At 39.1% G+C, this 24,773-nt stretch overlaps 1 protein-coding gene across 2 annotated transcripts in view; it reads left to right on the top strand.

The window, feature by feature from the left end:
* The first annotated feature begins 590 nt into the window (after nucleotides 1-590).
* The window catches only part of brinp2 (bone morphogenetic protein/retinoic acid inducible neural-specific 2), a 192,713-nt gene continuing 168,530 nt past the window's right edge, over nucleotides 591-24,773 (top strand). Inside the window, exons 1-2 of one of the 2 annotated variants that reach the window (XM_044367725.1) lie at nucleotides 591-1,295; nucleotides 15,233-15,321. The gene's annotated coding sequence lies outside the window, so the exon portion shown is untranslated. The remainder of the gene's footprint in view (nucleotides 1,296-15,232; nucleotides 15,322-24,773) is intronic. The other variant, XM_044367724.1, reaches the window with a different exon arrangement.

Here is a 24,773-nt window from a genome sequence, read left to right as displayed (position 1 = left end):
CTATTATAAAAGAGACGCCTGTAAAACTGTTGACAGGACACCTCGAACTGCAGACAACGTCAAATTATGACTCTTTCTGTTATAAACTTTTGATCCATGAAGATTTTATGTTTATAAAACTTTCCTTGAGCTGAGAAAAGCGATTTAAAAATCTATGACGTCAGCACAATGAAAAGTTTATGGGCCGAGCGGGAGCTCGCGGGCGGGGCCAGCGGGGGAAACACTACTGCGCATATTCAGTGGGCCGCACAACGCGGAAGCAAACCCGGAAGCTAGAAGAGTGGCTTATCCTGTCAGCCGAGGTGTGTCCTATCTGTGCAGCCGAACTTAGCAGCTCCCAACAGTCCGGTTAACTCCGCAGGCTCCACTCCACTCAAGCTGCCCGTCAGACCCGCTACTTCTCCCCACTTTAACCTGAATAACAGATCCGGGCTCGGCGCTCTGGTTGGATCCACATGGAGAGCCGGGGCTAACGTTAGCTGAGAGGCTAGCGGAGCGTTAGCCGCAGCATGACCGGAGAGAAGCACAGCCAGCTAGCCTCTGCTAGCCTTCCAGCTAAGTTCTCTTTATACATCCATGGTATGCGCCAGGCGAGGAGTTATTATAGGACTGAATGGGCGCCATTATTAGTCCGGTATCCAGCTCTTATAATACATCCATGTGACCGATAGATTCATACAGTAGCATATTAGGAAATGAATTACAACGTACAAATTGCGAACTACTTTTAAACACATCACTAAAAAAATATGTTTTATTTTGGCCTTTTCAACAGAGTCCAAATTTCCTGTTTTCAAATCCACGTTTAGCTTTTTTTATTTTTATTTTTTTTTATCGAGCAGTAGATAGCTAGGTGCGTTAGCCAACACAACAGTAGCAGCCGTGAAGGACTGTTGAAGACTGTTGTTAAGCTAATGGGGAGAATGAACTTGGACTGGGGGGCGTGGCAGTGGCAGGTTGCTGCTGGGGAGCGGATGGGGAGCTTTGCGCCGCTGACACAGCCTTGGGCCTCGCTGCCTCAGCTGGATCCAATGCCGGACTACAGGGACGTGCTGCGGTCGACGTACTGCTGCTCTCAAGCGAACTCCTCTCAATAACAGTAGAAAGCTAACAACATAATTTAAATGAAACAGCCGGGAGAGTTAGCTTGTTTGTCATTGTTGCTGATGATATCAGACTGATTAACCAGCAGCCACAAAGTTCTGTTAACTAACAAACAAGATGACCAACAGCCATAAATGGACGCTATGTCACGGATGCTTCATCTCCATGAAAGAAAGAAGACGTCAGATAACGTGAGTCAGAAACAGCTTCTCTCTCTCTGTCTCTTTGGTCGCTAATTTCATCTCTGATGGTTAAATGTCTCTGTGGCTGTTGTGTGAATTTACCTTCTTAACAAGAATGCAGCGGAGATAATATAATGTGCTGCAGGTAGTTTACTGGACACTGAAGCTTTTGAAGAGTTACAGTGAGGTGTCTGGACTCACATGGAAAGAGTCTGATTCGTTTGGAATTGATCCCGTTTTTAATTGAGTGGTGGTTGTTGTTGTGTGATTAGTGAATGAGTGTGCAGGAGGTCCGACTGCTTTTTGTGACAATTTCATCAGTCTTGTTCGTTTTTAAGCTATGCTGTATATTGAGTAATACGTTTACGGTAACTAGAATTAAGACTTTTTAAATAATAAAAGTAACTAGAATAACAGTGTTAACATGTCAGCTTTGTAGACTATATTTTGTATGTGGTGCATATAGATAAGAGTGTATAAGTCATGTATTTGATACATGCATTAATACTTACTGATGTGAACCTACACTTTTAGATCTGTAAATGATTTTAGTGTTCAGTCTTTCTAGTATTCAGCACTGATCTGAACCTGTATCAGATTATCAGCTTCATATAGTATGTTGCAGTTATGCATGTTATAGATTCCATGTTACATTCTGTTTGAATATGGGTTACAACAATTCAACAGGTCATGCTATAAATTATGTTGATGTCTGGTGTTGTAAAATCTTGTTCCATATGCCCCTTTTTAACTTTTAGCAGCTGCCCCTCTAAAGGTCTCTGCACAGCCTGCATTTGAACATAAGAACATAACATAAGAAAGTACAGATAAATAGCCAACTAGTGTAAAATAACATGACTCCATGGTTCGGTTTTCCTCCTGTCCTCCCCAGTTTTTTGAGTCATCAGCTGCCACTGGTATATAACATAGTTAAACGTAGATCTAGTAAGTATCTTCTGCTGATAATGCGTCTGTAGCTTCACTTAAGTAAGGGCTTTGAGTGCCTCTTACACCACTGAAGGACAAACATTTTTACATGCAAGCTAATTGTTGAGGAGCAAACTCTCCATGGCCTCTCGCCTTCGAGTGTGATCCTTTGAAGCTGATAAAAATCAAAAAACAAATGCAACGCCACAATGCAGCTGAAATTTACTTTGAAACATAATTATTCATTAGCAATGACCTCAATATAGATTATTTACAAACAGGCATGAGTTTTGAATCACAGTAAGTGAAAAACGAATCATTTTAATATCAACCTTCCATGAGCGGAGAATGGAAAAAAAAAAAAGTCCAAGAGGCTCAATAATAATAGAGAAGATAATTACAGCCTTCTTTGTCGTCTGCGGGCAGGATAAAGCGCCATTGTTGCGGCAAAGATCCTTAACTGGCCGCATGTCTGCGACAGACTTGCTTAAAGGTCAGGCCATTGTGTGAAATTAGCAAAGACAGAAAGGTCATTGAGATTGTTCTCGGCTAATAGATAAGCCCCGAGGCCTTAATGGGTTCATGTTTTCCCTATGCGCACGAGCCGGCCCTTTTGTTTCTTATACACACACGCACACACACACACGTACAAACACGTATAGATGCACAAAAATACATACACTCCACACATAAAGCGTGTGAAACCAAGGTGATGAGGTTCCAAGTCTGAGGTTGAGTAAGTTAATGAATAAGAGATGAAATATAAATTATTGTACAGTGGTTTGTGCCTCAGCTTTTACCGCTGTGGGTGTGTCAGTGTATCTCTGATTGCAATTTCAGGGCTGTAAGCCGGGCAAGATAAAGAAGGTGTGTTCAGGAAGCCGTGCTGAGTCCTAAAGCAGCCCGGGCGCATGTTAGATTAATAAATTGTGTCTTTTGTAACCTCACAAAGACACACAAAGTAAACGCGCATTCTTTTTGAAATCAAGACTGAAACTGGAAAAAGGACAGGCTTGTTCTATCAGGATCGCCGGGCTTTTCATCGACCTGCGAGAGAAAACACTCCCAGGTTTGGAAAGATGGTTTTGTTGACTTGTCTCTTCTTTAGGTGTTTGTAACAACTAGTATTGTATTTTTTTCCTACTGTTTCTCGGGGACATTCTGTTCTCTTGCAGATTGCACCTGAGGTTATTGTGTCTATTGAATGAAAGCTCTTTTCAAGATTGATTGAAAAATTAGAAGAAGTGTCCAAAACATGATTTATTTTTGTGAGAGAATGTCTCTTTTTGGTTGCAGTCCTCTGGTAGCGAAACTTCTTTGTGTAGCCAGAAACATATTTAAAAAAATATTCAAGCAGAAGTGTATGTTTGAAATATTTCTATAGATAAATGCTACGATAGTGTATTTGTGCTGTATACATTTCATATACAGTAACATATATATATGTGTGTATTGTCATCTCAACTATGAGTCAGGAGTGTTGTAGTGAGGGGAATTGTGGGAACAAACTACTGGGGGCAAAAACATTGGGAAGGTCCTCAAGAGGCCTGGTATTAACTTTCATTTATCTGCAATCTGCAATTTCCATTTAAATTATCTCTGTAAGTAAATGAATACTGGTGCTGAATAAACAGTTTGAGAGTCAATTATTTGTGTTTAAAACAATACTGAAACCTCTCTGGGGCACTTCTTCTTCTAAAATGTGCATGTTTAGTCTGCTTCCATAATAAAATAGGACACATATTGTCTCAAAATGCGATAATTGCCCCGATGAGAACTTCAAGGTTGTAATTTCTCTCAGAATAACTGAATTCAGGCTAGCACAGGAGAAAAGCCAGGAGCTTTAAAGATAGTAAAAAACAACAGTAAACAAGATTCTTTCAAAAGACAGACCTGTTTGACAATAGATTAATATTGATATGTAGCTAACTGCCTAGCTTAGTTTAGCTTAGCTTAGCTTGTTGATGAATTAAGCACTTCCCTCCCTCCAGCTTTTCATGTTACCAGGATATAATACAAGATTAGCTCATAATATGGTTACTAAAATATATATTAAGCAACCACGACTCTTTATGTGTTGTTGTTTAATATGAAATACATGAACCCTTTCTCAGTGTAGAGGCTTTATTTCTACTTCTGTCTTGTACCCAGGTCATAGAAAACATCTCTCTCCTATCAAACCTTGTAATAAAAGTTACACATAGGAGGAAGTGATTTATAATAGAGCTGCCAGCTCAGTTTTGGACCGCAGACATTATAGGATATATTCATATTTTAAACTGGAGACTTTGAATCAATCATGAAAAATCTTAAATGTGTGTGTTTCTCAGTTGATCGTAATTGAAAATATTGCTTTGTTTCCCTGCCTGTATTACTCATGTTAACTTCAACAGTAACATCCAAAACATGGATACATTAGATTTAGTTAATGTTAGTTAACGATAGAGTTAATGGATTTAATCGGTTTAAAAAAGATAGTGTTTTACAGCTCAGGTGAAATTTCTGAATTTGAAGCAGTCCCTTTTTTAAGCTGCTCAGCTTGTAGCGATGACATCAGCCACAGACAAATCCTGGAGCTGCTCCACAGACAGTGAATAATGCTACAACTCCTGGGAGACAATGACAGCCACCCCGGTGATTCGACTGGGATATGGTACAATTTGTAACTCACAGCTGGAAGCCCCGCATTCAGATAAAACTCAATTGCATGAAGCACACAAAAAAAATGTTTGTTTCGGATGGCAAAAGTACAATTTTTTTTGCATATGTGAGGAGGACTTAGTGAGGTTGTTAGACTGGATGGAAGCTGTTTGCGTGGAGATCAATTTCTTCTCTGATCCAATTCCTAATGATTGCCAATGTAGATCAATAAAAATCATCTAGTAGTTGAAACAACAGAGCATTGAGCATGAAATAGGAAAAAAAAAAGGGATCCAGTGTGTGACAAATGTCATTTTAATGTTAATGAAGCGCGCATCATATATGCTCGATGTACGTCTCAGCTCATTGTTGGAGCGGTGTCAGTGTTTTAATAGGACGCGGCGAACAGCTGAGCAGCTCCTCAGGGTGCCTTCACTCCCTGCTTTTCACAGAAGACTTGCAGCAGGATGGCTCCAGAAACTTCTCGGAAAATAAAAGCAAAGCAAGTCGGTCCATGGAGATTTATATAATGCAGAGGTTAAAATAGAGACACACATACACACCGAGAGAAAGAGAGACAGACACGTACACACACGTCAGCTTTGATTTAATGCTACACATGTAGATGAAAACTAGACTCCAGCAAGCAAACACACACACAATTAATGAATTAGGCATCTATAGGCTTGCTCTAAACAACATATCTTTGGCTTCTAAATTTATGGGTCACCTGTTACCAAAAAAAAAAGCCTATTTATACATCCAACTATTATGTCTGTAGCCTGATCTGATCATATTTCCAGTTACTGAACATTTTCATGCGTTTTTACTACTTTCCTCTTATGCTTCTTTCCTCTTTTGTGCTTCCTTTTGTAGCAATAGAATTAACAGTTATTGTGTGCAGAAATGATTGACAGTTACATTTAATATATTCAGAGAAGAAAACGTACATCTTTCATTTACTTTGTTAATCACACAGCTGTTTTTAAGCAATAGTTTCAGCACCATGAACATCTTAAAGTTAGCTTTGATATGACCAGTCGTCACACGTTCTCGCTATTTACTGTTAACTCATGCTTGCATGAGAAGTCAGATGAAGGTTCTTTGTCAGTAAATCAAAGTCAGAGATCATGGATAATTCTGTTTTATTACAAGTTGTGGTTCTGCAGACAAAAACACAACAAAAAACAAACAAAAAAAAAATACAGTGACATTGCTACAACAAAGTCATCTTATTACCCAGGTTGTAATTTAACCAGAACTACCCTTCAAAAAAATACTGCACTGATTTAGTATTGTACTCCTGTTATGTTGCGGGGCTCAAAATGAACTGTTTTTTTTTATTTTTATTTTTTAAAAGATAAAATTGATGCAGCAGAACCACAACCGATTCTGACTGAAGTGATGTCACTTGAGATCCCTCCGGAGACACAAAAGGCTTTATACAACTTTTTCACACTGCACAATATTACTACTGCATAGCGCTGATCAACACCTGTAAGCAGACTTTGTTTGTCTGTTAGAGTTCCCCTTTAAGACCTTCTCCAGCAGAGACTCAGGAGGATTGTAGCTGTCCTGGTAGCTCCCAGGTGGGAACAGTGGTGCTGGATGATTTTGATAAAACCATGCTGGAAAAGGAGAAAGGTGCTCAGTAGAAGCTCCCTGACTAAATAACGGTGAAGCCATGTAAACACACACCACCCATCTATGCATCATCTTTCACCCCCACCCTGCGCCGCCTGCATGTACACATCAGCGCTCTGGAAGTCGCTCTTCAGCTCTTTTTAGCTTCCTTAATTAAACCGACCATCGCTCCTTCAATTTCACCCCATTAAGGAGCTGTAAATCTAACAAGCAGCTCCCAGTAACTAAGCAATTTACCCGCACAATGATGCAACCGGCTTATATTGGCCTTACAGCCCTAATCTGCCCCCATGAATAAATCAGATGATATGGGAGAAGCGGGAGGGATGGAAGTGATGTGTAAGCATGTAGTTGTGCATATTGGGCTGTGCGCAACATTTACTTTTATGGGTTGTTTCGAGGGTTGCTTATTGGTCGACGGTATGCATTCAAAGTACCGTCGATGAGACCGTGTGTGTGTTCATGGAGTCAGTTCAGGCCGAACAGATGGAAAGAGAGGGAGTGCGAACAGAAAGTATCAAACATGGAAGAACTTACTGTTTTGCGTGTTGTTTTCCTGCAGTTTTTTTTTTGTTTGGTATCTGTCAGTTTTGGCCGGGAGCTGGCTCTGCCATGTGTATTGCACAAGATGGCCTGTTTACCAAAGACTGGCCAGAACGGATGAGAATCTGCTTCAGGAGGCGAGACAGGCAGCCATGAGTGAACTCACTGTGCTCAAGAGGCACCAAGCATTGGTGGTATTTTCTCCTTTGTTGCTGGAGCTGTCTGTGCTGTCATATTCTGTTGGACCCTATTCTTTTTGTTAATGATATTTAATATATAATAGCTAAAACTCAATCTTTAGAATCTAAATAAACAGAAATTCTATGCATATAGTATATGAAAATGTATACATATATACCCATTTACAGTATAGACTTCATATTATTAGCAGCTCATGTACACTGAAAACACAGCAACACACATGCAGAAAGTTCATCTGATACAGTATTGCAGTTATGTTTGCAGAAAACAAACTTACTGTATATATATATATATATATATATATATATATATATATATATATATATATATGCACATACACTGATATAAACACACAGTGCCAGTCTTATATTTAGTAACTCTTATATAATAATATGCTGTTATACTGCAATGTTGGAGTGATAAAGAGACAGCTCTAATGCATTCATGTTGTGCTCATGAGAAAACGGACACCCTTGTATTCGAGTTCTTTTTTTTTATCTGAGAATAATCCTACATGGAGCAAGTATAGCATCGTTTTATTTTAATTAATCAAAGCCCAGGCATACGCCTCTCATACTATGTCACACCAACACTCGACCGGCATTGGATCTGACTGTGAACCCATATGGAGTGCATGCATGCAAGCCCACCCATCTTACAATCTTGTAATCTTGTAATTGTGCATATTGTATTAAAGAAAAAAAAAATTGTGAAGAACAACCTTCCCAGCTGTCAAAGCAGCTAAAAGTCAAAAACACATATATACAATTACCTTTTACACTTATGATCTTTCCATCTATCCTCTATGTGTTCAGGATGTAACTATGTCCTATCAGCACATTTGTAGGGAATTACATGATGGGCTAAAATTAATGTCGAAGAGGTGATGTCAGCCCAAAACCCTGTAATTCCTTTCCCCAGAGCAGCATGATAGTAAGTTTGCTAAAGTTCTGCTGGATTCATATTTTATAGCTAGAGATGAATAGTCCATCAGTTTTTTTTTTTCCATGAATATGCCTTATAATCAGAGCGAGGCAAGTCCCTGGTGTTTTTACTCTTCCTAAGTCTGCATTTTATGTTTTGTGAAGAACTTTGTGACCTTCTGCTTTTTGTAAGGTGCTTTATAAATGAACTTACTTTGTGAAACATTGCTAAGACATCTAATCTAGCCAAGTCAATGAGAAATAATTTTCCCTCATTTCAGAAAATTGATACTCATCATCACGGCAGAGCAGGAATACATTATCTCTCCTGTCAGTGGAGATGGTAACATAGAAGAAGCAGCAGGTGTTTTTTTTAAATTCGCCTCCTACTCTATGAATAGTTGTTATGCACAACAAAGAATGACTGTAAGCTATTTTTTTTTTCCTTGTGTAACATTTCAACTGCAGGGCTTCATCAGGTTCCATAAAGCAAAATCATTCATCACTGTGCTTTTTTTTTGCCGTTCTCAGGCAAAAACCAAAAAGGCGTGGCCGCTGTCATTGCAGTCATCTATCACTTTTCCCATCATGCATTGTGACTGCTGACATCTATCATATTTCCCATGGTGTACTCTGGGCGTCCAAATATTCAGACATGTCTGGGTTTATGTACGCCCTGCCTGTCAGGTATAAGATGTGTGTGTGTGTGTGTGTGTAACGTTTTAACTATTCAGAAGGGGGTGTGTGTGTGTGTGTGTGTGTGTGTGTGCGCGCGCCAATAACTTTGAGTACACATCTGCCTTTAAGATGAGACAGAAAGATGTAAGATAACACCTGGAGGCTAAATGTAAAACACACCTTTCAGAACTGCATTTAAGATAAGGAAAGGGATGAGACAGCTTTATAATGCACCTGCAGTACACACAGCCGCTCCTCTTTTAAATCTGCAGCTGTGTGTATTCTGATATGTCACTGCATTATTTGAAGCAAAGAAACACTGCCTGAAACCTGTGAGCAAAGATGAGAGAAGAGATAGTCTGATATCTTCCTCAGCACATTCTGTAGTTGCCTTGTGATGTACTATACACTTCCAGTTCATTAAAACAACACTGGCCCTGGCTGTGTTTAAGCTAATTTATTGTTCTTGGCAAAAAAGGTGAAAAAAAGTGACAAAAAAAAGTGCACAACACTGAGTTAGTGCATAAAAACATCTGTGATTACTGGACTACCCTGATTTATTGTGGCACACTAGACACCTCACACAGTATATAATGAGAGAACTAGCAGTAACCTCTTACAATAAGCCATCTAACTTTATTTAAAGTATCAAGGTGAAGCTTTTAATAATCAGAAGCTGGCTAAAATCTATTTCCTGTCATTTCAATCTCTGAAGAGATCTAGTGGCATTGTTTTTGAATGTCTCTTAACAAACTGTATGCTAAAGAAAAAAAGTATTCAACGAGTGAGCATTATTTATATGAGCAAATAGTATCCGTAAATAACTGTTGATGAATTTGCACACTGCCAATGGAAAGTGTTCATATTGAATGAATCCCAAAAATGTTTATTGTTAATGAATTCAGTATCTTCTCCTGGAAACTAAAGCATGATCAACATTTTTATGGTTCTGTTTAGGCAACTTGAAGCATTTAGTAAGTTGAGATTTTGATCTTGGTTACATAAATTAAAAAGACACCACTGACTTGAAGCACAAGAAGGGGCGCTTTGACTATTCTTTCTTCCTTTTTTAACAAAAACCACAATCTTTCCCTAAACTTAAAGCAGCATTAACTTCATTTTTTTGGCCACTAGGGGTCAGCAGAACAAGCTAAAAACAACATGTTTTAATGTCAGCCCGTCCTCACAGGAAAAATGACAGTATAGGTCTAAAATTCAGGCAGGCAAAAACAACCTGTAGGTACATTTACGCCATCTAGCAGCCATAGTAATTTTCAGTTCAGATGATGTCACTATAAGGTGACTTCCTTCTTAGGAGGAGGTGCATTGGGTGGATGTTTAGATAGTTAGTTAGATGGCAAAAAGTGGCAGAAAGTGGACTTTGTTGCAGGAGATGACTGCTCGCTTCCCGTTTCCAACTGTGAGTGTCATGTTTTCAAAAAAAAAAAGTAACGTGGTTTTTACAGTTGCCATGACGATGAAGGTAGCCTAACTTTTAGGAAGTACTAACCACATTTAAAGTGATCATTTTAACCCAAACCATGATCTTTCCCTAAACCTAACCAAGTGGTTTTTGTGCCCAAACCTAATCAGAGCTTAACCACAGCATTGTCACACCATAAAACATCATTATTTTAAACAGTGATTTGCAACAGTGATTTGGCATATTAAGGTCCTATGGGACTATGAATCAGTTTGCCCATTTTAATAATTTCATTCTGTTCAGCTCAAAGATTTGTAGTTACTGACTCTATAGTTAGTTAATTTATTTTCTTAGCAATATTTCTTAGCACTGTTTCTGGCTGTCTTCAGTTTGGCAGTAAGTTCACATTCAGTATGGTACAAAACTAAGCCTATACAAGCAGTGTTTAAAGGGTTAAGTGACACCAGTGACTCAGCATACGCAGTTCAGCTTCAACAAGCACTCAAAAAGTTAGTGCACTCCGTTGATGACTTTGATTGTCAGACTGATCTCTTTTAATCATTGCAAAAACAAAGGCTGTTTCTCAGGGTTGAGCAGCTTATTAAAACACAGACACACACGCTTGATGCATTTCTAACATTTCTTGTTTCCTAAACGTTTGAGTCTACAGAGACTAAAACACTTGACATACTGTGCAGCAGTGCACAGCAAGCACACAAGGGATGATATATAAGCTCAAAGCCACAAACCTTTTTTTCTTCCAACCATAATCAATATGACTAATGTTACATACTGCGACAACAACCTCAGTGCTTTCCTCCATACCCTCCTGCACAACTGTATACGCTCAAGTAGATGCATGATATTAAAATAGTACAAAGATAATCAATACATTAATTGGCACCTTGAGAGCATTGCTGGTCTTGTGTTTCACGTATTGTATTTTTCCTGTTGATGTATTTTTGATGTCTACTTATTTTTGGCAATGGAATTTTCTCTTGCTTACAGGCAAGTGGCAATATAGCAGTCATGACCTTGGCTTACAGTTTGATTTGATTTACATGAGATTTGAATATAAAAAGCTTATGAAATGTTTGGCAAAAAGGCAACTGGTGACAGCATTAGTTCCTGTCAATCATCTATGACATCACATCTATGAAACAAGAGCTTCATGACTGAGGGGTGGTCCACCTGTCTATGACATATAACATAAACTACACCTATGAATATGCTTTAAATTTAGAACGTCACTGTCTGAACCCTTTCTGCTAAATAGATGGTGTTTACTTGGTGTTTGATTCACTATTCATTGAAGACATTTCAGAAAATGCTGTGAACAAATGATGTGTTGCTCCCACCTACACATTCCAAAGAAAACAAAAAAAATCTCCCCCTTTTACACTTGCGATGAAGTTGTCCAGCCTGACACCTCATAACTCCAAACAAGTAAGCTCTGTGTCAGAACCGTGTTGCCTGAAGCAAAAGAAAGCCAAATAGCTGGGAGTTAGCTGTCACAGAGGGCGCTTGGGAAGGATAGGGTACAGTGGCAGCTGCTCTTGTAATATAGGACGGATGGATAACAGGGGACCTCTAGTTTTGAGCACCACCCTGAGTAGATGTGACGGGCTGAACAAACACTCTCCGGATCTCTTTTGTGTGTGTTTTTTTTTTTTTTTCCAGTCCAACATCCTATTCGGTTAGACCTTCCTGCTGTAGCCTGTACACTGTAATATGGGCATGTAAAGCAGAGTAAAGATACTGGCTTGCTTCCTATTTTATGGAAAAACGGAAAAATAAGAGAAAAAATAAGCAAAACTTCCTTATCATATAAATAGGGCAATCTGAATAAACGAATGAATATTGAGAATAAATACAAGTGCATATGAGACATGACATGATTAGATGCAATAAAATTATTATATATTATAATTATTATAATAATTATTATTAATAAGATATGACAGCGGTGACACGCTCAGCTTAACACTAAACACCATGACAAATTAACAGAGAACCAAGCACAAACTGTTATGAAGGCTTCAATATGACACTGTGAGCCCAGACAGTTGTCTGGTGCTGCCATGAGCATACTGCATAACCAATCATATCTGGTTTTATTGCTGTTATTTTTAACACCCGTCTGCCCTCTCCATGCAGATAGTAGTCTTTTTCCTAATTTGCTGTCCCTGTCAAATACAGCGCCACCCACCTGAAATGTCCCACAGGAGTCACGTCAGCGAAGGAAACACCTTGTAAATAGAGAAGTAAGGTGACAGCATCAAAATTCAAGTCGAGTTTATCTGTGTAGCCAAATATCACAAAGTGTCATCAGGATGTACAGGTTTGTATCTCTCAAAAATCTGAGGGAGAGTCACATCGTGTTATTCTAAAATGATCTCCGGTCTTGTCCGTGGCTAAATTGCAAGTCATGAGCTATTTCTGGCGGAAGCTGTGTCAGCAGTCCTGCGCTAAAAACGCTCCCTGATGAGCCAGGGTATATTGCTGATGCCCATATCCTCGGGAAATGACTGTCCAATGGAATAATTCTCCCACTTTGCTGAGGGCCACCTGAAATATTCAACATCCTTTCCAAAGATATTTGCCTATCAGCTTAAAAATCACGGGAATATCATGGGATTGAATGGACATACAGATATAGCATTCTAAAATAGACAGCTAATCTGTGACAGGGCCCAGGCATGGATGTATTACAGGAGATGCGAACAGTGTTCAAAGACAGACCATACACTGTAGCTCAGACTTCAAGTTCAGACTTGTACTTTTGTGTATGTGCAGTTATTATGTTATTATTATTATTACATGTATGAGAGATTGCTAGCATTTTCTATTAAAGTAATGTAGACACCCACACACATACTGTATGCATGCTTACATTTTGTAATAGAAGATTCAAGGATATTAAAACTCACCACAAAATGCATTGAAATTATTGTTATTGAGGCGACAGTTATATGAACGGATAAAAGTACTGCATGTTCTCACCTGCTGCATGCAACAATTCAGCAGATAGACAGCAATTATCCAAAAATCAGGTGGACCTGATCCACTGCTCTGTGCCGTTCCTGTTGTTCAGTTTGGTTTGGAGGCACATCTGTTAGAAAATAAGGAACTATGATACTGGGATTGTAAATTAGTTTTTGTGGTAAACTGGTTTTCCCCTGGAGCCAGGCCATCTAAGCTGAACACCTGCAGGCAGATGGCCCAGATTTTGGCTGCTGCTTCGTAACAGATCATTTCATCATCCATCATCGCTTTTTAGGTTTATGTCACCTGACCATATATTGCAGGGTTAGTGCTTTATTTCCCATTACTTTTATTTGAAGACTACTTGTTTTAATGATTCACTGTTTTTTAATCAATTTCATTTCAGAATTTAATGTTGCTAAATTAAATCAGATGATTAGTCAACACATCTCCATTATTAACTAACCACATAGGTCAATTGTACCATGTACTCCAGAATGGCCCATAGGAGCGTTTTCTAATATGCTGCATCTAGCGGTGCTTTCCAAAACCATTTCAAATCACTGGTAAAAAATGATATTTTATGGTGTGACAATGCTGTGGTTAAGGTCTGGTTACATTTAGGCACAAAAAACACTGGGTTAGGGTTAGGGAAAGATCATGGTTTGGGCAAGCAGGTAGTTCCAGGTCTGAAAAGTGAACTCAATGCTGAAGTACCTTAAACCTGCATTCTCTGTGATGGCCATCAGGGGGCGACTCCACTGGCTCCAAAAAAAAAAAAAAAAAAAAAGAAGTCAGATTGTATTGAAGTCTATGAGAAAATGACACTACTTCTCAATTGATTTATTACCTCAGTAAACAGTTTCCTAATGAGTTTATGGTCTCAATACAGCACAATGTTCATTTTGTAAATTATGGCCCCATTTAATTTAAATTTGACAATAAAACAGGGTATGCTTTAGGGCGTGGCAACATTCAACATTGTGATTTACAAGTCGCTACCATGGAGACAGCGTTTGTTAGGCAACGTAAACATGGCGTAACCCCAGATTCAGACATAGAGTATAGGCATAGCTGTAGCCGTCGTTGTTTCAGTGTGTCTTCAGTCCATGTAAGTTAAATGTAACATTTTGGTTGCCAAAAAAGTCTTGTTCAGTGTTTGGTTGTACTAAAAGACCCTCTAAAGAGTCGGATGTTCAGTTTTTCTGTTAAGTACATTTTGTTTTAATGGTCTTAAGCCTGTTTTTCGCTAGTGAAAATCAGCATTAGCATTATCACAGTTAACCAGAGTCTGTAAATGCACTGTGCTAACCAAGCTACCAGCTAGCGTTACAGTCAACTCCACCCTCTTCTCCAAATATGGTCACGTCTCATCACTTCTGGCTCCAAAAATCCAAGATGGCGATGGCAACCTCTGTTGTCGTGGCAACAATAAACACCACAACGTTTTTAGTTATAGTTTTTAAGAAAACTGTTTTGCCATCCACCCTACTCCTCCTAATGTGGAAATTTGTCACCTTTATATAGATCTCATCTGAACTGTGCCACTTCTCTGGGTCATAATTACTATGGCCACTAGATGGCGTCTGTCGCTCAAACGGAACTATAGCTCATTTTTTTATAGATCATTGAATTTTGGACTTATGCTGTCGTTTTTCTTTGGAGGACGGGTTGTGATTTGTTGTTGTGTTTCTCTCATTGGTAAGACGATAATAATAATAAAATATATTTAATAGCAGTGACTCTCAGCAAATAAAGAAAACAGAATGTGCCTTTTAGTTGACAGAGGCCATAAATTGCATGTTCAGAATAATGGTACCATATGAAAAGGGCTAGACAACTATATTTACGGTGCATTTTACTGTTTATGTTCTTTGGACAAAAACATTTTTTTAACTGTCAGCTGTTACACTTGTGGTGGCTGTTGTAGTGTGTTGTGCTGTGTGTATGGAGCATTGTGACCTTTTTCTTTCAATGGGCAGATTCACACCTGAGAGTGGTTGGATGGATGGATGGATGCTGCTGTTGGCTGATGAACAATGGTCTTTTTCATCATCTACGGTCATGTTTTGTGAGTACTTTCTGTGAGCCTTTTAAAGTACAACTGTCACACCTGATCACAATGCAGGTCATTGAGCCGGAGGAAAAATAAATAAATCTGAACTTCCATCCTAATGCAACAATAAATCAGGTTAACATCTAGTTAGAGGCTTGGTTTATATTTGTTTTAATGGGAAAAAAACCCAAAAACAAACAAACAAACAAAAAAAAACAAACCAATGAATTCCCTTGTTCTGTGTTCTAAGTGAAGATGTGACTGAATTAGAGATGCATAAATATACTGTTACAGTGTAACAATGGTTGATAATCACATTTTGTGACTTCCTGAACTACCTCTTTAGTTTCTGAGAGAAAAAATGTACAAAAGTTTACAATATATTTGAAGCACAGCAGTAAAAACTAGAATTAGCATTTTTGTCTTGGTTGTGCAATGTATTTCAAAGACTTAAATATCATAGTATTTTTCAAACTGCTGTGACTGTAATATAGCTATTTATATCTGTTTCCCCAGTGTACTATCTGACTTTCCTTGGTGACTTAATAGTTTGTCAGCTAGAAAAAGTTTTTGTGATTAAGGGTTTTTTCATGAAGTTCATTAGGCCTGCACCAAGGTTTTCAAAAGTTAGTGTGGTCACTATATTTCACTCGATTTTTAATGAGAAATTGCTAAAATAGTAGGACACAAGCTCACACATGTCTGTTTCAATTCCTTTTTGTTACCATGTGATTATCATAAATACATACGTTGCCTATAGATAGGTAACAAGATTCCTTCATTGACAGTTCACATTGACTATTACACAATCCTATGGTTGGTCTGATATTCCTTCACACCACAAACCAACCAAACCTTTTCAGGTGGTCTTGGTCTGGTGGACTGGTCCGTACCACACTTTGATTGACAGCTTTCACAACAGCCCAACCCAACCGAACTAAACAGGCAAATGCACCAGAGTTCCTTTGAACCAAACAATTTAGGTATGAAAGCATCCTAAAAAAATCGCAGTCATGGTTAGAAGAAACCAAAGTTGACTGTTGATAAGACACACAAGCACAAACTGTGGTTTCTGGTTTTGAAGTCACACGGACTGTGCACCTGACCACTTGTCAGAAAAACCTTAACTAAGTCATTTCAAGCATTTGAACAAACAGCCTTTAACAACTGCCACTACAACACTGGCTGAATGATACATGCTCAGTTTAGCTCATCTTATCTGTCAAAATACATTACTGTGAGCTATTGACTGCCATGATAGAAGAGACAGTCTTTGCCTTTTTGCAATACTAAAATGATTAACCCCTTGCAGGTTCACACAGAGCCTTCAGGCTGTGCTTTAACATATAATACACAAACCAGCTCACTGCAGTTGATCTCAAACTGCAGTTTTACCCTCTAATACTCCCTGTCTGCAAAGCCAAACACACTTGTTCCTATCAGCGGGGTAGTGAGCTAGTCATTACATTAAACTGCATAAAGACTCAAGCCATACACTCATGTTCAACCCATTTAAACATGTAGGTGGCATATTAAATGTCCTCGGCAGAGCTTTTTCCCTTCCTCTTACATTTTTTTTTTTCATAGCAATAAAGAGGCAGGCAGATGAAGCCAGGAGGCTGAATAGGAATCTGAAAATGATGTTGCTCTGCCATTGCTGTGAAGCTGAAAGAAGATTCAGAAAATGCCCGTGGATATAGATTCAGAGGGTGAGAGGGAAGCGAGTTATGTGAGAAAGAGGGAATGAGAGAGATGGCCGGAGCCAGACAAAACCACGAGCGAAAAAGAGGAATACAAAGAGACTAAGTGAGAGCGAGGCAACTGACAGATACAGCAAAGACGGGATGCAGCTGCTGCCTCCATTATCTTCTGATACATTTTTTATAAACTTTTGGAATTTAGGAAATTAATTTCAAACTTCTACCCTGTGGGGCTACACTAAACGGTGCCTCAGCCACATAAGAAGGAGCGAGGCAATCCCTCTTCTCTAACATCCATATCTAACTGTGGAAAGCAGTCACGGTCTCTGTAGTCTGGAGCAGAGCTGGAGAGTAAGAGCTTTCATTAAAGGGCAGTTCAATAATCACTGCAGGCATTAGAGGGGACCTATTATGCTTTTCCTTTTTTTCAGTCATATATATTCAATTCATTTAAATTCTATTCTATTCTGTTTTATTTATATAGCGCCAAATCACAACGGAAGTTATCTCAGGGCACTTTTCACATAGAGCAGATGTAGACCGTACTCTATTTTACAGAGACCCAAATATATATAATCTTACAATGTCGGATATTCATATTAAATGTGGCCAAATAAGTAAACAGAGCACAAAAAGTAAGAAAATTTGTGTTTGGTAGATTATTTCTTTGTTGTAACAATGCGTCTTGGCAATAAATCTTACACCGTTGGAAAGCCTGTTTATGTCCCTTTTAGCACCTTTTTGTGCCACATTTGTAAGGAACAAATAATCTACCAAACACAAATTTCCTTACTTTTTGTGCTATGTTTAGTTGTCAAATAAGTAAGTGTCAAATAATGAGGTAAATGTATGTAAAAGTTATCCCTGTGAGCAAAAAGCACCAGTTTCAGACTGCTCTGAATGCTTGGTTTCCAATGTTTTTTTCTATATTTGGCCCAAGCTGACGTCTGCTTGTGACAGATTTCTTTATAGGGTCATCTACTCCATGCACAGAGTTTCAGTTCACTGCTCCGCTTCACTAACATTATGGCATTCTTCCATCGTTTTGGGGGTAGTCATGCTGAGCCATGATTCAAGTCGAACTGGCACGCTGTGAGTGTTTTTCCATTACACAGCAGGGCAAAGTAAAATAAGTAGTTTACCTGTTGGAGATGTGCTGGTCATCTGCAGCTCTTTATCTAACATAATCATCACTGTGGCTGTTTCTGCTTGTACTATTCCTCCCTGCATTATTTCTAACTGATCCGCTGAACAAAGAGCTCCGAATCTCCATCTCCATATCTTGTTGTGTTGATGGGTTTTAAGCCCTGCTAACAAAGCTCTGCTAATTTGGTGAGGAATATGTTTCATTTCCTGTAATTTCTTCACAAAAAAAGTCTCCCATTATTAATTCATTCAAAAGTGTTTAATATGAAGCAGTAAAGCAGGAAATGTTGGATTTTCATCAGCAGTACCTTATCACAACCCTGATATGGCTGCCCCTTGGCAAGCTTTCAGAAAGGTGGCCAATCAGAACAGATTGGGCTCATCGGGAGGTGGGCCTTAAAGAGACAGGAGCTAAGATTGCTCATCAATAGACGGGCTGAACTGAGGGGCTGCATAAAGGGCCAGTAGTTAAATTAGTTAAATAAGGAGTTTTTTGAACTGTGAATCATGCAAAGCTACTCTAGTGGAGTCCCAGAATAAAAATGCATCCTTTAATAGGTTCCCTTCACTTAGTCAACCTTTTTGTTTGTGCACTAAAGATTTCTACCTGCTGTTACATTTTTACAATTAGAAGCAAACTGAGTCGAATTTGACCTTGTTTGTAGTTCGAGATATCCAGTCAACAGTTGTCATTTATAATAGTGATCTATGTGCAAAATGGTTTTTACTTGCAGTACCACAGCTGGCCACTGGGGAAAGGTTGTCAGTGAGGTTGATTTCTGCCATGCTAATATATCCATGATCACACTCGTCAAATATCATCTGTTAATGAAGTTGGTGACTGAGAGTGTGACATAATTGTCTTCAGTTTTGCTGTTTGATGAAGTTTCTGTTTTGTAGGTTGCGCTGTTTCCGTTGTCTGCTCAGCAATGGTGGCTGAAGGACAACAAGCAGCAGCACCATATGAAAAATATTTAAACACTCCTCTACATTAGCCTACATACTGAAAGTATTTTGACAAAAACACTCCACTGTCCTATTTCCCATCATCAAATGACGCAACATGACAGGACTTATGTGTGAGGTGCTAAACACTGCTTATGCTAACTACCTTCTTTTTGTTTAGATTTATAATAAAGATCTGTCCATAATTAGATATTTAGTATTAATCTACAGTATCCACTGTTTCCCCTAGGTTGACTGCTTTGGAGTGGTGGAGGGGGGATCATATGAAAAAGTCAAGGCACTCATCAGCCAAACATTTCTCTGTTAAAGAACAGCTGAGATTGACATTAAAATTGGGGGAAACACTGGTGTCAATCACCAAAAGAACGGAAGTAAACACACATTTATTTGAAACTGCATTGATTATTTTCTGTGGCCATCTGGGGGCAGAGTTACCTGTGTTAGCTAGCAATCACCTCAATCTAGACAGACAAACAGCAACATTTGCAGTCAATTAGAATCATGTTTTTGGCAACCTGTTAAATGTAAGTCCAATATTCACTTTCATTTTAGCTCTAGTTTGGTCTCTACCAAATAATAAGAAAAATATCTGGCTCTTTAGTTGCTAAAACATGTAGCTAAAAGAGAGCTTAAAGGCGTGTTGGGCATTCATTTTCCATGGGTTTGTCACTACAAATGACACATTTCACACTACACATAATTAATCCATTATTAATATAAATATAATTTTTAGTGCAGCTTTTATTGAAAATATTACAGATTATTTATTCCTTGATTTCAATGAAATACAAGTCACTAACTATGGACATTGTCATCTTACAGGAAAGCCTTTACCTCTGGAAAGGGTTAGGTTAGGCTTCTATCAGTCATCACCCTGTTCCACTACTACTTTCAAGAGACGCTGTGGAGAAGCTACTTGTTTACAATCTATTTCACACATATCCATAGCTCACACACAGCACACCAGTTGCTTTTCTCTTTGTCAAAATAAAGTACAATATAGCTAACAACTACTACAGCTACAGTGGGCTAGCTGTATCGGTGGCCTACTGCTTTTCAGAGGCAGCAGCCAACAAATTAAGCTCTCTCTTTCTGTGCTGGCTTTTTATCCCCCTGTCTTTATCTCTGCCATCTCTCTCTCAATTTCAGTGACCCCCCCCCCCTCTCTCTCTCTCTCTCTCTCTCTCTCTCTCTCTCTCTCTCTCTCTCTCTCTCTCTCTCTCTCTCTCTCTCTCTCTCTCTCTCTCTCTCTCTCTCTCTCTCTCTCTCTCTCTCTCTCTCTCTCTCTCTCTCTCTCCCTCTGTGTGTGACCATCTCTCAATGAGCATCAAGAACAGGGAGGTGTTTGTTTCTCGTTAGCTGTTGGCTGCATCCTCTCGGGGGAGTCGGCTGTTTTGTAGAAATGCAGGACACATGATTGGAGTTGGCATGGCAGCGTAGCCAGGGGCACTGTGCCTCCAGCATCACAGCCCCGTTCCTAAAGTACACTGAGAGAAGTGACAATGACTGAAAAAGCTCAACGTTTTCATGCTAAAGTCCCCCTGGCGGTAATTTAAATAATCACCTCTTCACAGGTCTGTCTAACCTGCTACTTTGCATCTTTATATTGTGTATAAACACCATACAAAGCACGTTGGTTTTTACCACCAGGTCCATAAAGGGGACTCAATATTTTTTTTTAAGCAGCTGACCTTTCCTCTTAGCCTGTCCTCTCATTATTGCCTCTTTTCTTCTCTTTTACCCTGAGGGCCACTGTTGTGCCCTGAGGGCGTGACAGTGCTGCTCTGCACCCGCTTGGCTCCAAGGTTCAGCACCCAACCCACCTGCTCATAATTATTTAACACCACAGTTTGACAAAGCTGGAAATAGTGCACACCAAAGCCCTAGAAACATCTAAAATGCATTTGTGCTTGTATGAATCCAAAATAAGTTATGAAAGTATCATGCTTTATGTAACATTGATAAACAGCAGGAACTACTTTCTTCTCTCTTTTCTTTATTTAAAAGCCTCATAGAGAGAGAGTTTTTTTCTCAAGAGAAACATTCCCAGGAGGCAGCATAAAACAGTATCACAACAATAACTGCAATACAGACAACATAAACAGACTAAGGAAATGTCACACATGGTCCAAAAAGCAGAAACAATATGCACTTAAAATGATCTTACACTTAAAGGACCGGTGTGTGGGAACCAGCTGAGTCCTCACCCACACCCTCTCCTTCCAAGCGTGTAGGAGAACCTATGCTGACTGCGAAACAAACGCAAAAGTTCCTCTCTAGAGCCAGTGTTTGGTTTGTCTGCTGTGGGCTACTGTAGAAACATGTGCAACATGTCAAACTGCGTGGGAAAGGACCCTATGCTCCCTATGTAGATATAAAGGGCTTATTCTAAGGTAACAGAAACACAACAATTCTTATTCTCAGGTGATTATAAACTAATTAAAACATATCCAAGAAATATTACACTCCATTTCAGCCAATATTTCTGCAACTAGATGCCCCTAAATCTTACACACTGGTCCTTTTAAGAGGTGTAGTAGAAAGATTTAATTAATTAAATCCCAAAACTATACAATAGTGTTATTTATCAAGTAATTCAAAAATGAGCTTGAGGAGTAATTACCTCTTGTTCCAGGTGGAAGAGACAGTGTAAGAATGCAGGCCATTCAGGTTTTGGCTTCTGAGCATATTTGTACACAGGTAAAGAAGTGATGACCACTGAGCACCCTACAAAGTATAAGTGGTGTATGAAATAACTAAACTCAGTGATACAGTGACATAGAGTACTTGACATTTTTCAGGTGTTCAGCTTGCCCGTAAGAGGAAGCCAAATTTATTCCTCAAGGAGAAAATATAATTTTAGAGAAAAGAAAATTGAAGAGTCCATTTAATGTTCTTCATGCACTCTTAAAGGCTAACTACACCCTTAAATTCCTCTAGCTCCCTCCCTCCCAAAGTATTTAAAAAAATGCAACAGAGGAGTGGGGGGGGGGCAACAAAAAAAGTAAAAATATTACATTTAGGGGCTTTAATATTCAATTGCCTTCGCTATCAAAGAGCAAAGTTCCCTAGCATAACTTAAATTAGACAAAAGAAGACAAACGGTGCAGAGAGATACAGGAGAGACATTACGGAACAACAATCAGTGCAATTAACAGAGCAGCGAAGTGAACTCACAGGTACATAACACCATTGCATATATAAATAAGAATCACTTTATATTTTGTAGATTAAATGACCCTGCTGGTCACCTGAGAAATGCTTTCAATTTGAAAGGGCTTCATGACCTTAGAATGCAGACTGGAAAACTCTATGAAACGGTCAACTAAAGCGAACATTTCTTTGCCACTCATTTCACTGTAGCTCTGTCATTGTGTTGTCTCAGTGCTACACCGATGAATAACCTTGCAAGAAAACATTTCTGCTCTGGAATTTAATAAAAAAGAAAAGAAATGCTGCTCTTGAGGTGCCATATTATTATCTTTCCCTGTTCAAATCACTGTTTTCACTATTTACTTTGAATTTAACACTAATGAGGTCAAGTATGGTATGTGTTGAATAGGTTTAATTTCCCTGGAGCATATAAGGAAACCATTCTGAAAGCTAATTTGAAAAAATGTATGGCTTAGATACAGTAGCAACTTTTTCCATCGCTCCCTCTACGCTTTGTGGTAAAACTCGTTTTTCCAGAAGTAGCCCATGTATCCAAACATCTGAAACCTTCTAACCTTCCCTACCTTCACACATGTGCTTTTCTCTTGCTTTTGGGGCAAATTGCCAGCAGAGCCTTCTCTCTATTGATCTGGCTCTTTAAAGAGGTTTAAAAGGTCTCTCCAAGCTCTTCCTGAAGGCTTGGAATTGAAGTGGGAGGGAAGGCAAGACTGAGGTGCACTGTCTGAATCCAGCTGCCTAATGTACTGTTAGCAGAGTCACCAAAAAGAGAGGAAGGAATGGGATGAGAAGAGAAAGAGATAGGAGAGGAAGGCGTGTTCGAGGGGGGATAAAGGGCAGTAGAGTTGAATCAGGGTAGAGCCTGTAAGGGATTTCCACTTTAGTGAAAAAGAAGAGGAATGAAAAGATAGGGAGATATTTAGAGAAATGGAAGAATTAGGGAAGATTGCTGTCCCCGAATCTCCAAGAATTCACCAGAAACAATTAAACATAAAAGGGTTACAGAATAGTTAAAGGCAGTTTGGATGGTTATGTAGAGATGCTGTTCTAGTCTTTTGCTTCTGAAAAAGGATGAAAGTCTTTGTAGATGGCCTGGCTCCTTGAAGGAGAACACAATTTACTGGCAGGAAGCGATACAAAAATACAGCTTTTACATTCACTAAAGGGCTCTGACGGGAGAAAAAAGTTGTCAAAGTCAAATGGAGATGAACACATCACACTGGCAGTCTTTCTTTTCTCAATAATTGAAAGAGTGTACTTTGTTGTTACTGCAGTATCATGGGAAAAAGTTCCCTTTTCAGAAGAATGAGAGATAAAATGGCTTTTTGTACATTTTTAAGTAGCACTTTTGTGTGCCTCCCACCAAGCTATTAGCCTAGTTTAAGTAAAGAACTCAAAATGGCGTGACTGTAAGACATTGGGCCTCATGTGAGAATGAACCAATCTATTTGTATGAGTGGCTGGTGATTTAAGAGAACTGGGTCACATTCACCAATTTTCTTGTATGTAAAATGTTCTCATAAGTTGGAACTCCAGCAATTTTACACAACAAAATCTGGTTACACGTGTTTTAGCATGTGAAAACAGTTGTATTAAGCCTTTTTGTGGCTCCAGAGGGAGCTGCATAAAATCTGAGAAATTGCCTCAAATGATGTCACTTGAGTCAGCAGTGGTTGGGGCTGAAGACTCTTCAGTTTGCTCATCACCCCTCTTTGAGGCTAGCAGCCCGAGGCTACATTAGCCACTACTAGCATAAGGCTGTATTCAGACCAAATCATGCGTTGTTGCAGGGTTGAGTGGATGTGTGTGACGGTGTGGGCGCGTTTGTGCTCTAGAACGTAACCGCTGTGAAACAATCCGAAAATAATATTTTTATTGATCTGATTCACTGGCTTTCTGGCTACCACAGCTCCCTCTCTTCATTCACTCTCTAGCTCTCTTGACCACAGCTTCTCTCTCTCATCTGTTTTTAAGATGAATCAGGAAGCCGACAACAAAGTCTAAATGTCATCAAACGAAGAGAAGTGTCCTCCCCTCCTCCTAGTAACGTCTTTGTACTCTCTCATGGCAGGGTCTCTGATCAGCCTGATCGCTGGCTGTGATTGGCCACTGCAGCGTGACGTCAGGTTTTGTGTCTCCAAAAGTTGACTCTGGATCTACTTTCCCTTTCCTAATGGGAGAAAAGCACTTGTTAAACTTGTTAGAATTCTAATTCCTTAAATTATGCCTTATGTAGAATGTTTAGATGAAGTGATTATACTAATGATCAAATCTCATGAATACACACCTACTCATATACGTGTAGCATTCATCCAATCAATTGATGCAATTTATGAGGAAATTGTGCAGTTAAGAGGGTTTGATGAATATGAGTTTGAACTCTCATTTGAGCAAGTCTCAAAAGTAGGGAGAGGTTTAGGATAAGAATATGAACGTGTGCATGTATGCCTGTTGCTTCTGCTGGTTTTATAAAGTCCCAAAATA

This window comes from Thunnus albacares, chromosome 12, assembly GCF_914725855.1.
Source record: "Thunnus albacares chromosome 12, fThuAlb1.1, whole genome shotgun sequence".
In the NCBI taxonomy this organism is placed as follows: Eukaryota; Metazoa; Chordata; class Actinopteri; order Scombriformes; family Scombridae; genus Thunnus; species Thunnus albacares.
The sequence above is the reverse complement of the archived record's forward strand: the minus strand, read 5'-3'. Positions and strand labels throughout refer to the sequence as shown.